This window comes from Ursus americanus, chromosome 14 (assembly GCF_024610735.1).
Source record: "Ursus americanus isolate L20-20 chromosome 14, mUrsAme1.1.p, whole genome shotgun sequence".
In the NCBI taxonomy this organism is placed as follows: domain Eukaryota; kingdom Metazoa; phylum Chordata; class Mammalia; order Carnivora; family Ursidae; genus Ursus; species Ursus americanus.
The window spans coordinates 33,275,684-33,292,856 of record NC_142140.1 but is presented as its reverse complement, the minus strand read 5'-3'; positions in this window follow the sequence as shown (position 1 = coordinate 33,292,856).

The following is a 17,173-nucleotide window of genomic DNA, read 5'->3' as shown; positions in this document are numbered from 1 at the left end:
AAGTCTTGTCAGATGGATAGATAGATACATAGATACATAGATAGATGTACCTTGTTGAGCGTGCTTTGAGAAGTCCTAAAATCCCTCTTCTTTTGAAATGTGACCAATGTTTATTGACTACCTCCTATGTGCACCACTTATGTTTTTTCCACTACTCTCACAAAAACTCTGTAAGATATTTACTGTCTTTCAGAAAAGTCAGGTAACATACTCAGCTGAGAATGTATTTAAATCTACGCCTAAAGCTCACTATTCTTGGCCACCCATTCTCTTTTCCTTTGATCCATGGGTTCTAAACAAGAATCATTGGACTTCATGGGGACAAGTTCTTATTTATATGCCTATGTACATTTTTCCCCCAGAGAGATGGATGGTTCTCAACAGATTTCTTTTGCGTTGGGTCCTTGAGAAAGTTAAGAATAATCACTTCAAACAGAGCAACTTTATGTAGTAAAACAAGGACTGAAAATTTTAGAGATCTCAAGTCCTCCCAGAGAGGACTTACTTTTCTGGTCTGAAAAATTAACAAGCTGCCCTAAAGGATCTTAAGGTACACTGCAGTAAGGGAGACAGACAAGAAAACAGGCCATTACAATACTGCTTATGAAGGAACAAAGCTCTGGGTATTGTGGGAGCCTATAGGAAGGACAGCCAACATTTTCCCTGGAGTTCAGAAATGGATTCCCAAGGAAAATGTCATCAAATTTGCTTGCTACATCCACCCTTCCTGTCCCACCCTGTGCTCAGAACAGCAGCCTACATACTCTGTGAAGCCAACCATAGGAGATTGAGTGTTTGGAGAACACCTACCCCTGGGTGGGCTGTCACAAGCTCTCCCCACAGTATTTGAAACTGGGCCATCAGAATGAGTCAGCCAGTGGGTACTGAGTGGTGAGCTTGTAGCCCAAATCAGAACTAGGGCACCCAAAACCATGGTGCCAAAGGCACTGAGAAATGAGCTCTAAGACCTTTCCTCGTGGGCAGAAAGGAGAATAGACAGCCAAGTAGACAGAAACTGAGATTCCTAAAGGTCTAAAAGATTTGAATATCTAACTGCTTACTTGATAACGCCAGTGTGGGTATCTAACTGGCATCTCAAACTTGATTTGTTCTAAACAGGACTCTGGATTTTTATTTACCAAGTCTTCTCCCTCCCAAGGTCACCCATCAGATTAATGACACCACCCTTTATCCAGTTGCTCAGGTCCAAACCTAGAAGCATCTCTGATTCCCCCTTTTGCTTATACCATACCTCTACCCCATCAGCCAGTTTTATCAGCTCTACCCAGTGCCATATCAGAGCCTGAAGAAGAAAGAAAACTGTACTCCTCTATATATCTTTTTGAACCAAGTAGAAAAAATTAACAAAATCTCCACAGTGAAAAAACACAACTGTATCTGAAGCCCCATGTTGCCCAATATGTTCGGTCACTACTACCAACCCTCATAAGCCTGGCCAGTAGGTAGACACAATGGCCAAGTGGCCCAAGAACTGAGCACTGGTTAGAAATAATTGTTCTTGTTGCACAATGATACAGAGTCATAAAACACAACAACAACAACCTCTCTCTCTTTTGTACATATACACAACTAAGAAGTTGCAGGACTGAGATTCAAATCTATGTGTTGTTACACGAACTGCCCCCCTTATGTGGAGGGCAAGGAGAGACCATAGAAAGAGGCAGACCACTCCAGATTGGTAGGTGGCAGGTTTAATAAGAAAGGGACCTTACATACAAGGCTCTCTCCAGTGGTTCCAAGATGAGTAGATCTCTGCACCTGCCCATCAGAATCTTAAAAGTTTATATAGAGTCTCTAACTGCATTCAGTCATGTATACTGTCCAGATGGTCTCAACAACACCTTGCTCTCTCAAGGCTACATCCTCTAAATGGCTCCCACTGAGGAAATGGTGAGCAGAGTGTACATTCTAAGGACTGGGGAGTGAACGAGGAGCTTCAGATTACCCAGGTCCAGCACATGGTCAACTGGTGAACACATTCTCTCAATTACTTCCTCCAACACAGGCAGTCTGGCTCAAGAATTAACACAGCAAAATCAACTGGACTTGGTGAGTGCTTGGATATGGGACAAGAGGAAGGAGCCGAGAATGCTCCCAGGAGTCTGTTTCAGGCAACTGGATAATGTGCCATTCATTAAGCCTGGAAATAAAGGTGGGGGTAGGTGATACAGATTTATAGAAAATTTATAAATAATTTATGGGTTCATTTGGAGCTTTTTAAATTTGCAGCACCAGGGACCTTAAGGTGGAAATATACAGAAGGTGACTATCTCAGTGTGCTTTGAAGTCAGATGAGAGATTATGAAGACAGTGTGTGAAAGTCATCACGTTTGGTAATTAGAGCCATGGGCATGGATGAGTAACCCAGGACAGTTATTAACCATGAGACGAATTTAGTTAGATGAGAAACAAAATCCCTAAACAACTCACAATTATCTGTCCTTCTTAGGCATGAGGTCATTTGTACATGTCTCTTAACAAGGTAGATTTAATTCAAGAGAAACATCATTGGGCTGCCATAAAAGAAAAAAGACCCAATTAACTGACTCACTAGCACCACCACCACCACCACCACAGTTAATCGGATCAAAATAATCACCTGACCTTTAGGAAGCCAACCTATTGTCTTAACTAAGCCAATCTAAGCCAATTCTCTTTGCCAGGAATGTTTTAAGACCTTTGTAGCCCTAAGCATCATAGCGAGCATATCAAAGTCCAGCATCACCAAAATATTTTTTCCCCTGTGGAAATTTTGGAAGTTTTTTAGCTTTGCTTTTACAATTATTTGGCTAATTTATTATATTGACTGTGGCTATGATATGTCCATAATCATAGAGCATACTCAAGAATTATTGTGAAATGAGAAGAAAATGTAACCTACAATTATTTTCAAATGGAATGAAATGTTTGTAAATACGAAAAACCATGGAGTTATGTTTTGTACACATTTATAATTAAACATTTATTAATTCACTATTTATAGTTTCTTGCAAATCTGTAATCTCAAGGTATGCAAGTCTTTCAGGGGCTTGCAAAAATGTTGGTTAAATGTCTATGTAATGTAAAATTACACCAGTTGCTTTAGTTCCTTGGTTTCTAATAAATTTCCATTTCCATAATTCTGGCCACTCATGAAATCTGGCCACCCTTGCTGTCCTTGGGTTCCATGAGATGCCCCTGTGTCCTTCCAATAGATACATACCATTCTTTTTTCTGCCTCAGGTAGCTTGAGCAATATTCTCTTCCTTGCAGCCACAATTACTCCCTGAATTGGAAGGCCAGCTTCCTTATGCTCAGACAAAGCCCTTCATTATAGTCCACTAGAATCCAGAGACTGAATGTGGCCCAGCTACCAGATTCCCCAAAGAAAACAAACCTGGGGGAAACCGCATACGTAGATATTGTTACAGTTATTGGGTATTCCTTACTCTGCTTCTGGAAAGATATGGCAAATGGCCATGCCAAGCCCTGAGCCTGGCCTGGGTCTGTTTCTTTATGGTATTTTCCATGATCTACTGCCCATCCCTTAGGCCTCCTCTTCTTTCTGCATTCCCTGGTTTGGCTATTTAAAGGTAGTTCATTAACACATTTTAAATTATGCTAAAAGCTGTAAAATTAAAAGGACTTCTTAACCAGGCTCATTTTTCAAGAACAATTTCAAGGTGGAAAAGGCCCCTTGGAAGACCTCAAGGAGAGAAATAACTGCAGATGCAGGGTTTAAAACCTTCTAAATGCTGCAGGCTCACATATTCTTTTGGCTTCACCCAAACCCTGGCTCCTTTAGACTTGTGCTTTTTGCTACTAAAGCAGTTACATTCAAACACCACCATGTTCTCTTTCTAAAAAACTAAAGGCCTTATGGAGAGTTAAGCTATTCTAGAAACCCATGAAAATTTCTTACCTTGAATCCTGTCCACATTTTCATCCATGCAGATGCTGAAAAGACCCAGCAAAACTTTTAAGGGCACTAATAATGGGATTTGTTACATGAGAGAAAAATAATTTTAAAAAACGGGGAGGAGGGTGTTGAAACATGAAAGATGTTTAAAATTTCAATAATGTAGCAAAGCCACCCATTTTTCTATTTTCCTCCCTGGTGGCATTTAATAGTCCAGCATTTAATAGTTATGTGTCTTCAGAGAAGTTACTTTTACTCTGAGATTCAGTCTCCTTATTTATAAGAGGGGAATAGTTCACAGTTTCTTCTATACATGGCTGTGACAAGGATAAAATAAAACCATGCAGGTCAAGTCCTTAGAAGACTCCAGGAATGGTGGAGTGCCCCTAATGCTGATCCTGTTAAGGAAGAGAGTAAAACTTCCATTAACATTGTCAGGAGTTTTAAACAAATTTGTGAATCTCCATGCTAAATGGTCAGGACCAGGATAAGGCAAGTGAGATACTAGCCTTGGGTGCAAAAATAAGGGAGGCATCAAAATGTCAGCAATCAAGATAAATCCTATCTTAATATAGTGATTTTGAAAAACAAATCAGCAAACTACAGCCCAGGGGCTGACTGTCAGTTTTTTTTTTTTTTTTAAAGATTTTTTATTTATTTTATGTGACAGAGAGACAGCCAGCGAGAGAGGGAACACAGCAGGGGGAGTGGGAGAGGAAGAAGCAGGCTCACAGCGGAGAAGCCTGATGTGGGACTCGATCCCGGCACGCCGGGATCACGCCCTGAGCCGAAGGCAGACGCTTTAACGACTGCGCTACCCAGGCGCCCCTGACTGTCAGTTTTTGTAAATAAAGTTTTATTGGAACTTTGAGGAACCAAAACCAAAACAAACAAACAAAAAAACCCACCAACTTTAAAGGAAACACAGAGAAAAAGAGGCTGAAACTTCAATTGTAGGCATTTTTTTACCCTGGTGTTCCAAAAAAGCAATTTCTTACACTCGAGCTTTTAACTAACAGCCAACATTCTGATGGGCTCCCGGTACATCGTTTCTGTGCTGTGAGAATGCCTGTGTTCATCTATTATCTTTACCACCTAGAGTCTTTCTGGGAGAGAGAAAAATACCTGCCCTAAAAGGTGGGTTCTTGTGAGAGAAAGGGTAACACGATGCCTAGAGATGTTTCTTGGGACCAAAATGGACTCGTTTACCCAACTTAACCAAGGACCCAAGGTCTACAAAATAACAGCTTTAGGCTACATATTTGAAAAGTCACTGAGAGAATGTCTGAATAAACACTCTGAGAACTCCATAAACATGAGGGGTTTTTTTTAGTAACGGGAGAATCGTTAATGTAATATAAAGAGTGGAATCCACAGTTAGACTGTAAAGATATAAGTGATGAGTCCATTAATCAGGCTGCCTCAGGCAGGGGTTAATGCTCGATGAAGGTAGAACGGGGCGCGGACCCAGAAAACAGGAGAGGGAGCTAGTTTTCCTTCCGACCACTAGGTATATATCCTACCACCTACAAAAATGGCTCAGATTACTGAGTGTTCTATCACCGAGCAATTCTTATAGACAGTAAAAAGCTTCATAACTTACTTTGCCAGAAATTCATCCATTTCTTGAAACAGGCTTTGGATCAGCTCTGAGAGAGAGAGTTCTTTTCCAAACAAAAGCCTTAACTACACAATTAAATGAAAGGGAACTAATTTGCTTGGAGGAGAATAATAAAAGAAAACAAGCTATTTTGAATGATAAGAATATGTGCCAAATTGGCAACAGCTTTAGAATGATGCTCCTGGGTTTGATTAATGAGATATATTATCAACTGAACAAACAAAGAGCATACTGGTTTCGGACATTTTCTGCTTAACTTTTTAATAAAAATCCTTAAAAATTTTTTTTTTAGCTTACAAAAGTAAGAAGAGTGGAATGTAAAATAAAATTCAAACATTCCAGGGGCGCCTTGTGGCTCAATTGGTTAAGCATCTGCCTTGCACTCAGGTCATGATCCCTGGGTCCTGGAATAGAGCCCACGTCAAGCCCGACATCAGGCTCCCTGCTCAGCCAGGAGCCTGCTTCACCCTCTTCCTCTGCCTGCTGCTCCCCCTGCTTGTGCCCCCACTCCGGTCAAATAAATGAAGAAAATCTTTTTTTAAAAAAGTTTAAAAAAAAATTCAAACATTCCAGAAAAAGTGAAAATCTACCCTCAGAGACAACCAACCACTTTTTTTTTTAAGATTTTTATTTATTTATTTGAGAGCATGAAAGGGGGCACAAGCAGGAGGAGCAGCAGGAGACTGATAGGGAGAAACAGACTCCCCACTGAGCAGGGAGCCCAACTCAGGGCTCTATCCCAGGATCCTGGGATCATGACCTGAGCCAAAGGCGGATGCTTAACCGACTGAGCCACCCAGGCACCCTGACAACCAACCACTTTTAAACACAGCTTGGCGTATATTCCCTTGGATTTTTTAAATGTATATTTTAACAAAAATTGGGCCCACTTATGGTTTTTATCTTTCAGTATCCCTTATCTTCTCCTTTTAGCTTTAGACTTTGTCTTTCTAGCTTCAGAGGTTTTCATATCGCCTTTCCTCCTTGGCCACAGTGACTGCTCCAAGGGCTAGATATCTGACCACAGCCAGTGATCCTTCCCTGGGATTTTCCAACTGGCTCTTTGTTCTCCTTTAGTCAAGGAGCTCTAAGAAGGTAATTACAGAGTTGGTGGTGTCCATGGCTCCACTCTTATAGAAAAGCTGCAAACACTGAGAAGCAGAGAGAGTTTTGGCTCTGAGAACATTCAGGTCCCTGGTTCCATTGCTGAGGACCCCAAAGTTCCCAGGATTCCCAAAGCTCTTCTGTGCAACATTGTCTCCAGATCTCTGAGCTACTCTGTCATCCTTCTAGTTCTTATATCTGTGCTAGACCCACAGTAAATTCTATTCTCACTGAAGCTATTTCCAATGGTTGTCTGCCACTTGCAACCAAGAGAGTCCAAAAACACATACACTTCTGCAATTTGATTTTGTTCAGCTGAAATTGTGTACATCACGGACAATTTCACGTCAGTGCACATCTCCCTTTTCCCTTTCAATGGCTGAATCATTGTCCATTGTATGGATGAATATTTTTTGACCTTCTTCTAGAGCCAGGGACACGAGACATTTTAAAAAGTGATAAACACAAGATTCTCAACATCACTAATACCCGGAAAATACAAATCAAAACCACAGTGAGATATCTTCTTACACTAGTCAGAATGGCTAATATCAAAAAGACAAGAAATAACAGCTGTTGGCAAGGATGTAGAGAAAAGGGAGCCCTCATGCACTGTTGGTGAAAATGTAAATTGGTGCAGTCACTATGGAAAATGGTACAAAAAATTAAAAATAGGAATATCATACAATCCAGTAATTCCACCTCTGGGTATTTACCCAAAGAAAAAAATAATATCAATTTAAAAAGATAAATACACCCCTATGTTTATCCCAGCATTATTTACAATAACCAAAATATGGAAGCATCCAAAGTGTCCATCAACAGGTGAATGGATAAAGAAGATGTAACACACACACACACACACAGAGGAGTATTACTCAGCCATAAAGAAGAATGAAATCTTGCCCATTATGACAACACAGGTGGACCTCGAGGGCATTATGTATGCTAAGTGAAATAAGTCAGAAAAAGACAAATACCATATGATTCCACTTATATGTGGAATCTAAAAAAACAGAACAGAAATAAATACCAAAAACAAACTGGTGGCTGCCAGGAGGGGATGGTCAAATAGGTAAAGGGAATATAAAGGTACAAACTTCCAGTTGCAACATAAATAAGTCACAGAGATGAAAACTACGGCATAGGGAACAGAGTCAATAATGTTGTAATAACTTCGCATGGTGGCAGGTGGTGCTACCCCCACCGTGGTGAGCATTGCACACGGTACGTCATTGTCGCATCACTACGCTGTACACCTGAAAGCAGCATAAGAGCGTATGTCAACTATTGCAATAAAAATGAGAATTTAAAAAATTAATTAAAAATAAATAAAATAAAGGTAAAAATTTTTTAAAAATCCTTCTCTAGAAATAAAAGCGGGGGGAGTAGAAGAAGGATGACTGTCAAGCAATGTTGAAGCTGAGTTCATTTTTGCTTTTTTCTCCACCCTCGTGTATGCTGGAAAACTTGCAAAATGGAAAGTTAAAAAGAGGGGAAGAAAGGAAACAAGAAAAAAAGAGAGAGAGGTAAAACATGCTGGAAATTTGTTCCTAAATGAAATAAAGTCTATAAAGTGCCATTCTTTTAAACAAGAAAGAGCGGTAAGCACAGAAAATTATATTCAGCTTGAAGAGCCGAGGCCACATCAGGAGTGGTGACGATTGTCATGTAAATGGAGGCCAGCACTGATGAAGTGCAAATGTCCCGTATTTCCAACTCACCCAGGCAGTACTCTTCACACCTGCCTTAGGGAGAGTCCTTCAGGCTTTTATTACCATCAGCGCCACATGAAAAAGATGACGACTTTTGCATCTCAGGTTTCTCCATCACACGTAGTAGTAAACTGAATTCAACTCCTCCATTCAGAGGGTCTTAACTCCTCCATTCAGAGGGTCTTTACACCTCCGTGTGTCAGAAGAGCTTTGTGAGTAACGTTGAGAGGGGGCTGTGCTTGCATTAGTGGTTGAGGTCCAGAACCATAAGTATGATTACTATTGAGTTTGAATTTGTCTAAAGATCTAACACCACATGTTTCCACCATGCAGTTTCCAAGACATGGAGCAACTGTAAAAAAGCTGACCTTGGGCTTTGTGGTCACACGATAATGGGGTCAAGGCCCTGTCCGTTTACCGATGAGCTCTGTGGTCTTGGGCAATTTACTTAACCCATCACCTAAGCCTGTTTCCTCATTAGAAAAAAAAAGGGGGGGGTGTGAAGTGATTAGTAGTATTTGCCCCATAGACAACTTGAGATAATTAAATACAAAATTGCATGGAAAGTTTCTATGACTGTGCTAAGCTTACAGTAAATGCTCAGTAAATGGGGACCAGCATCATCTTCTTGATGTACAGTAAATTCCGTTGCAGGGCTGTACGCTGTTTCCGCTTTCTGAGTTTCTCAATTGCCAGTGTGACTTTCAAAAACTGTTCTTTCTAAACTTTCAGAACACACATAAAAAGCTGGGTGCTGGCCAGAACACATTTGGAAGCACAACAGTCCTAAAAATAAGAAAGGGATGCATGACTTTTTTAATGTTGGGTTTCTCTTTAAGAGAGAAATTAAACTGTGAGTAAAGATCAAAACTCATTCTTTCTGTGACCTTGTTCAAAAACAGAGCTTACTGGAACATCATGCATGTCAGATGTTGTTTAGAGTGGCATATGCCCTTCTCAGGACATTCTGAACATACGTTGCATATCTGCATTTCTCTCTAGTGGGTGTTTCAGGGCTGAAGAGGGAATAAGGGTTCTATGTTGGACTATGACATCCACGGTGCTCAGACTTGCCCCGGATTATGTTCTGCAAAATACAAGTGGGTATAAAAAGGACAATTTCCTATAGCCTTAAGACAGTTTGCGAAATAAAATTCAAGAGCTTTCCCATATGGGTTTTGAGGCGCCTCAGGAATTCAGACTAATAGTCATAGAAAATCCACCACAGGAAAAAGTGCGACCTGATTTTGGACCCAACTGAATGCCTTCCCAAAAATGGACTCCTTTTTGTCTTTTCCTCTGCTTAACACCCTCCTCTCTTACGGCTCACCTAGTTAACTTCTATTCACTTTCAGCCTCAACTCAGATAGCATCTTCTCCAGAAGCTCTCCCCACGCCATCTGTTAGGTGCTCACGCTACCAATTCTCATTGCCCCCTGCAATTCTCTTTCATGGTTCTTATCATGACTATTCCTGGAATAACTGCACGATTCCGAGACCCAGTGCTCTCCACCCAGGGCTGTCCAGCATCTATATGCTCCAGCTCCGTCAGAAATAGGACCACATGTATTACGTTGACACCAAGGTCAGACCCAAATTAGTGATATAATAAATATCTGTTGAAAATTTGAGAATAAAATTTTTTATTTTGTGACTTTAGACTATAAGCTTTGGAAACTCAAAGAGTAGCTAATTTGCTAAGAAGCTTTCCTTATGAGAGTCAGAAGAATGCCTTTCTTCCATGTAACCAAACAAACAAAAAAAAAACTATAGCTATTTGATGTCATATCATCTACATTCTATGAAATTAATTGGTTATCAGTTTCAGGAAAGAAAGTGATAATTATAACAATTAGCGCTAATTGGATGTGCAACTGGTTAGATCCAAACAGGAATTGAGACTCCGATAAGAGGGGGCTTAGAAGCTATGCCTTACCTCCCCATTCAGCCATCCTTGAAAGTGAGGGTTCCAGAAAAAAGCCACAGGGCTAGAGGGTTGCTAATGATACTGCTTACCTTCTCAGATGACCTGCAACATTAGGTTTTAGCACAATATTGAAAGGAAAACAATTCTGAGACAGCTTCTGCTTCTCAGAGACTACGCTCTGCTTGGATCCACCCCGTGAGACAGGACTCACTTATACCATAAAGCAGTCCTTTCCGTTATTGAATGGTTCAAAGGGTTAAGTAATTTCTTCCTATATTAAGACCAACACGTGTCTGACTCTAATTCTACTCATCAAAACCAGAGCCAATGGATGTGTCAATAAACTAATATTCACCAATTTGGAAAATGAGGCTTATTGCTGTATTTTAAAATATAACAAACCTTTAAGTTTCATCATTCTGTGTGGGAATTGTGAGCAAGCATGTGTATGTGTGACTGTGTGTATGTGTGTGCAGGTATATGTGTGTAAATATAATCGTATTTTGTCACATCAACATAAACAGTTGTGGGTTTATAAGATTCTGGAAGGTTACTCCACTGTAGTTATTTTTATAGCCTTCTTTGTTAATTCTCAAAACTATAAAAATCAAAAATGCCTAAATAAGGTAAACTTAATTATGGACTAAACCCATAGATCTGCCTCATTTTTAATATAAGACAAGAAATGGAAAAGAGTCAAATGTTTTGTCTGTTGTGCCAAAGCCCAAAACCTTTCTTCTTTGGGCAAGGAAATACTTACACCATAAGGAGTAATTCTTTAATTGCTTCTAATTAGAATAAATGGCCAATGCGTGCTGGGTCTCAGGGAACATGACTAACACTTGCCTCACCTTGCAATGACTGCAGATGAAGTGTGGGTGAGGGTGTGAAAATAGGGGGGATCGCCTCAACACCACCTCCTCCTCTATCCTTGTAGCTGAAATCAGGCACCCGCTAATATCAGAGCCTGGAGGCTCTTTCCAACAAGTGTGAGAAATATTAGGGAAGCTCAGATACTGAGTCGTTCTTGAAATAGTTTTTGGGAAGAAGTAGCTTGGTCATTAGTCTATCCTTTGGAGACCAGAAGACATTCCTTCCCCCCGCCCCCCACCAGGTTCCACCCAGGCTCCACCTCAAACTCAGCCCTGGGCAGCTTACTTAGCTCTCTTTAGAATGGGGATAACACCTCACATGGTCGTCATGAGGATTCCATGAGCTAATTCATAGAAAGCTCTTAGCACGGTGCCTGGCATATACACTCAAAAGTCTTAGCTACACAGATATACAGGACCAGTCCCACGCAGTGATTTAACTGTCAACAGTGTGGCCCCTGTATGTTGTAGAAACCCCCCACCAGACAAATCTAATGTGTAGTCAGGACTGAGAACCCCTAGGTCAGTTTTAACCCAAACATTGATGAAGACTGAGTGAGAGCACCTGCTATACACGATTGAGCTCTAGTGGCAAGTCAATTACATGCGTCAGAAGGAGGAATAATACATTTTTCCTAAGGAACTTCTGCATTTCATGAGGGTTTAGCGGCGTTTGGTGTGGGGGGATGGTGAGAAAGAGAAGAAGAGGGTCATGCTAGTCTTGGGCAAAGACCGAGATGGCTGAGGACAGCTCAGAGTCTGTTTTAGATACTGGCGACGGCCTCCACCCACTGCCCCAGGAAGTCGTGTCTGAGTTGTACGCCAAGGGAGCCTGTAAGCCAGAAATGATGGGACCACTTCCATTGCATAAGGGTCTGTGAGACCAGGAGGCTGAAGCAAAGCTGATTCAAGGTCCAGGTGACAAGGGACAACACTCACAATAATTATGGTACCGCGGCCACGCTTAATACACATTTTTGCCAAGCACTTTGCATGTGTCAATAACACTAGCTGATATCCATCGAATGCCTACTACTTACCAGGCGATACTCTAAGTACTTTAAAGCCTTCATTTCGTTTAACCTTCAGAGCAACACTCTGAAACAGCTACCATTCCAGCTGCACTATAAAAGAAAAGGGAAGCTCAGAGAGGTGGAGTGACTTGCCCAAGCTCACACAGCTAGCAATCAGGCTCTAATTTGGTCATGTGCCTCCCACATCCAAGCTCCCGACCAACCGAGAAACAAGATTCTCACCATCTAACACATTTGAGACAGCTCCAGAATGCCCATCCCAGTCTTAGAAAAGCAATTGCCTCTTTAGAAGATGCTCCCCACACAGCCAGAGGATATAAATTTGTACCACCCTCCTCAGAGTGGACTGTGGTTGGGTGTTCTAATCTTAATTGTCCGAGGAGCTCTGGCCATTCAGTCCACTTTCAGAAAAGGCAGCTGGTGATCTGTCAAAATGAACACTGCAAAACATTTCAAAGGAAGGGGGTGGGGGAACAGATGTAGTCTCAAGTAGGAAGGAAAGTTAAAGAACACATTTCTTCCATGGGACTGGTTTCTAAAACATAAAATGACAAATGAATGTCAGCTTCTGGGCAATGGAAACTTCTCCCGGGTTATCAGCAATAATTGTGACTTTTTTTAGTATCTCTATGGTTCTTCCTTGTATCAATCCATTGATTAAGAAAGTACCTAATTAAGAGTAGACTTTCACAGCACCTTCACCTCCAGGAGCTGAAACACTTCCATGTCAGAAGTAAACCAGAGAGGACAACAATATTTCTGCCCCGTCTCTGCCTTTAAGACTTGCCTTTTGACCTTAGGTAAGTGATTGCACTGCAGGGAGTTCATTAGAGGAAGCAGAAAACAGGATGGCTGACCCTCTCACATTGGCTGTCCATAGAGGAAGACCAAAGACAAACCAATAAGGCTTTGTTCTGTCAATGGGTTGCTTTATGGGGTCAGGCTGTTCCCTGTTGCAGAACATACCCTTTGTGGCATTTACGAGGTCTCTAAAAGCTGACACTAAGGATTGCTGGTAGCACGTTTTTGCTTTCCATTTCTTAGTTTTATCACCCTACTAATGACCTTTTGGAGAGTGGAGTACCAATTTTATCCTCGCTGACAAATAAGGAAACTGAGGCACAGGGCTTGCCTAGTTTTATATGGCTGAGTTTAGCATTATGGCCTCTGACCTGTCCAATTAATTTGGCACCAAGCATGCTTATACAGAGATCGACTTAAAGCCTGTCTTGAACACTCTTTGACAGTAGGCATAACATAAGCCTTAAATAAACGAAGAGGCATATGAAAGCTGTGGAGTGGGGGATGTGGAAGAGAAAATACAGGAGGCCGCTAGAGCAGAACTTGAAGGACTCCCCGAATAATGATAGAATCGGCCTCCACTCAATGAACACTTGCTGTGTGCCAGGCACAGGACCAAGAGCTTTACAGACATACATTCCTCTCTCAGCACTCGCCACAATCCTGGGAGGTGGAATGTAATACTCCCCACTGGCAAGATAAGGGACCATGTCCCATAAAGTAATTCTCCCCGTATCTGGACCCTTCTCACACCAAAGCCATGACTGCTCACCAAAACACCATGATGTCTCCTGTAACTAATGGATTGGGTAAAGGAAAGGCATTTCTTAAAAGTAATTCAGTGGTTCAAATCTTAAACATACATTATCTTAAGATTTTGTATGCCAAAAAGAAAAGAAGGCAAGTATTTCTAAGGAAACTTTAAATTATTTCTATGCTTCCCATTGCTATATATAACATGGTGGCGTGGTTAAGCAGTCTGGCTGGCTTTGAAGCAGGAGAACTTTGTCAAGCCTCAGTTTCCTTCTTAGTAAAATGGGAATAATATACCACCTCGTGGTGTTGCTGTGAGAACTCAATGATGTATAAAGCATTTGGCACAACTGTTGTTACATAGTGGGAACTCTATGAAAAGACTGCTGCTGACACATCATGGGAATATAATGATATTGCCAATAATAGATTGGAGATAATTAACTGTAATAAGCAAAATATTCTGATTTTAGACTATAATTTTTTATTTTCTTTTTTGCTAATAACTATTTCTCATTGATGGGTATTTTGTTGGTGTTTATTCATAGAAGCTTAGATTTGTGACTTTGTTTGGTGGGGAGAGTTCTGGAATCATTATAGAGTGATGGTTGTTTCTGCTTGGAAAACAGCCAGAATAGCACCAAAGGTGGGGTGGAAAGATGTGATTTATTCGTTCTTCTCCTATTGCAAAACCAGCAAGGCAGATTCACCAGATGAAGACCATGAAGGAGACACCAGGTTTTAAGAAAATGATATCGGGCCATCCACCATCTGGCATCCAAGAATGCATGGGGCCTTTCTTGTTTAAGGTGAGTAACAGGGGTAAAGGCAGTGCCAGGGGCGCCTGGGTGGCTCAATCGTTAAGCGTTAAGCGTCTGCCTTCGGCTCAGGGCGTGATCCCGTTCTGGGATCGAGCCCCACATCAGGTTCTTCCACTGGGAGCCTGCTTCTTCCTCTCCCACTCCCCCTGCTTGTGTTCCCTCTCTTGCTGGCTGTCTCTTTCTCTGTCGAATGAATAAATAAAATCTTTAAAAATAAAAACATTAAAAAAAAAAATAAAGGCAGTGCCAGAAGTGTCTAAGTAGGCTCACCATGTGGGAAAAAAACAGCAGCAGCTCCAGTAGCTGGCTCCCTGATGAAGCTCAATGCCATTTGAAATGTCCTGAATCCCCAGGACTTACTGATACTCTTCGAGTAGCCATACAGAAAAACTCTGCAATGTTTTGTCAATGTTAACTACTCTATAACCATATATCTTGCCAAGTTTGAGATCCCATTTTCATGTTCATCTTCTTCATGACCCCAAGCAATTTTTTGCCCTCTCTGATCTTTGATTTCCTCATCTGTAAATTGGTTATAATAACGGAAAACCCAGATTTAGTTTAGAAACAATGCAACTTTGGGGCACCTGGGTGGCTCAGTCGGTTGAGCATCTGACTCTTGGTTTCAGCTCAGGTCATGATCTTGGGGTCATGGGATCCAACCCCATAACAAGCTCTGCACGCAGCAGGGAGTCTGCTTGGGGATTCTCTCCCTCTGTCCCCCCCCCCCAGCCCCACTAGTGCACACACTTTCTCTCTTTCTCTCTCTAAAATAATTAAATAAATCTTAACCAAAAAAAAAGAAACAATGCAACTTAGAAAATAACATTGCAATAGGTTCTACCTAACAAACTACTTGACACAGTACTGCACAACATTGTGACTTAGACCCAAAAGGTCTTTTACACCTGGATCATCTACAAAATTCTTTTTCAGTAGATAATTCTCAATTATAATATTTTTTTGTCAGTTTATACACTCTACTTCTAATTTACAATTGTGTTTCTCCCAAGAGTCAAAGTGCATTCCATTCCCATAAGATGCTCCTGGAAAAGAAACTGGACCCTACAGAAATTCCCATTACAAATTAACAAATTAAAGGTTCTGAGCAAGTGCAGTAGAGAAACTGGCTGCATTTAAGTGTGCTTCCCAGTTATTGGTCCACTGAATGCTTCTGTCCTTTAACATTCATTTAAATCCCATTTAAAATACAAGGAACAGGGGCGCCTGGGTGGCACAGCGGTTAAGTGTCTGCCTTCGGCTCAGGGCGTGATCCTGGCGTTATGGGATCGAGCCCCACATCGGGCTCCTCTGCTATGAGCCTGCTTCTTCCTCTCCCACTCCCTCTGCTTGTGTTCCCTCTCTCGCTGGCTGTCTCTATCTCTGTCGAATAAATAAATAAAATCTTTTAAAAAATAAATAAATAAAATAAAATACAAGGAACATACTTTGGGACAATGGTTCTCAAATTTTGTATGTTCCTTAGAATCACCCATAGAGCTTGATAAGCCACAGCTTCCTCAGTCGTGCCCCCAGAGTTTCTGATTTAGTAGGAGCCCCAAGAATTTGCATTTCTAACAAGTTTCTATGTGATACTAATGCTGCTGATTCAGGGACCACACTTTGAGAACCACTACTTTGAGATATGCAGCATTAAACCAAGTTTCAAGCTGTTTTGGTAATAACTCTGGACTGTCAAAATCCATAGCAGTCATAGAAAGTTAGATCTGAGATGGAGCTTGCATTCACTTCTTCAACCAATATTAATTGAGCACCAACTATTTGTGGGTTTTGCAGGGAGGAGAGGTTGGAGTTTTTTTTAAAGATTTTATTTATTTATTTGAGAGAGAGAGCACTCAATGCCCTGGCTACACACGGATGGGAGTGTGTGCATGGGGGGGGGGGGTGTTCCTTGCCGCAGCAATCTGGGGCAACTGCAGGACTTCCGTGCAATCAGCTGAGGCCTCTGTCGTCACTGGATCGTAGTTCAGCTTCTCTCCCTGCTTGATCCCGCTTTCCTCACTTCCCCTCCCTGCTGATTCCATGATGCCCCCCCCCACCCCCCGCCAAACTTCCTGCAGGCAAACCTCCATGTCACAGTCTGTTTCCTGGGGAACCCAGAGCACAGGTGGGAAGGACATTTGGCGGGACAAGTTCAGTAGCACAAGTGAAAGAAAAGGATAGCTTGCACTAGCATACTGGCTCTGGGATGGAGATAAGCAAACAAGTGTGAAGTATGTGGTCATTTGAAAGACAGGGAAATGGAAAGCAAGACGGATCACTAGTAGTGCTGTGGCTAGCCATAGCAGAGCCTGAGGCAGAACGAAAAACCAGTAATACTGAGCCTGTCTTTATTTAAAATCTTGGTATTTAGGGGGCATCTGGGTGGCTCCCATCGGTTAAGTGTCTGCCTTCGGCTCAGGTCACGACCCTAGGGTCCTGGGATGGAGGCCTTATTGGGATCCCTGCTCAGCAGGGAGTCTGCTCATACCTCTCCTCCCCGCTAATGCACTCTCTCACTATCTCTGTCACTATCTCTGTCTCTCTTTCAAATAAATAAAATCTTAAAATAAAATAAAATAAAATCTTGGTATTTTGTTCATCAT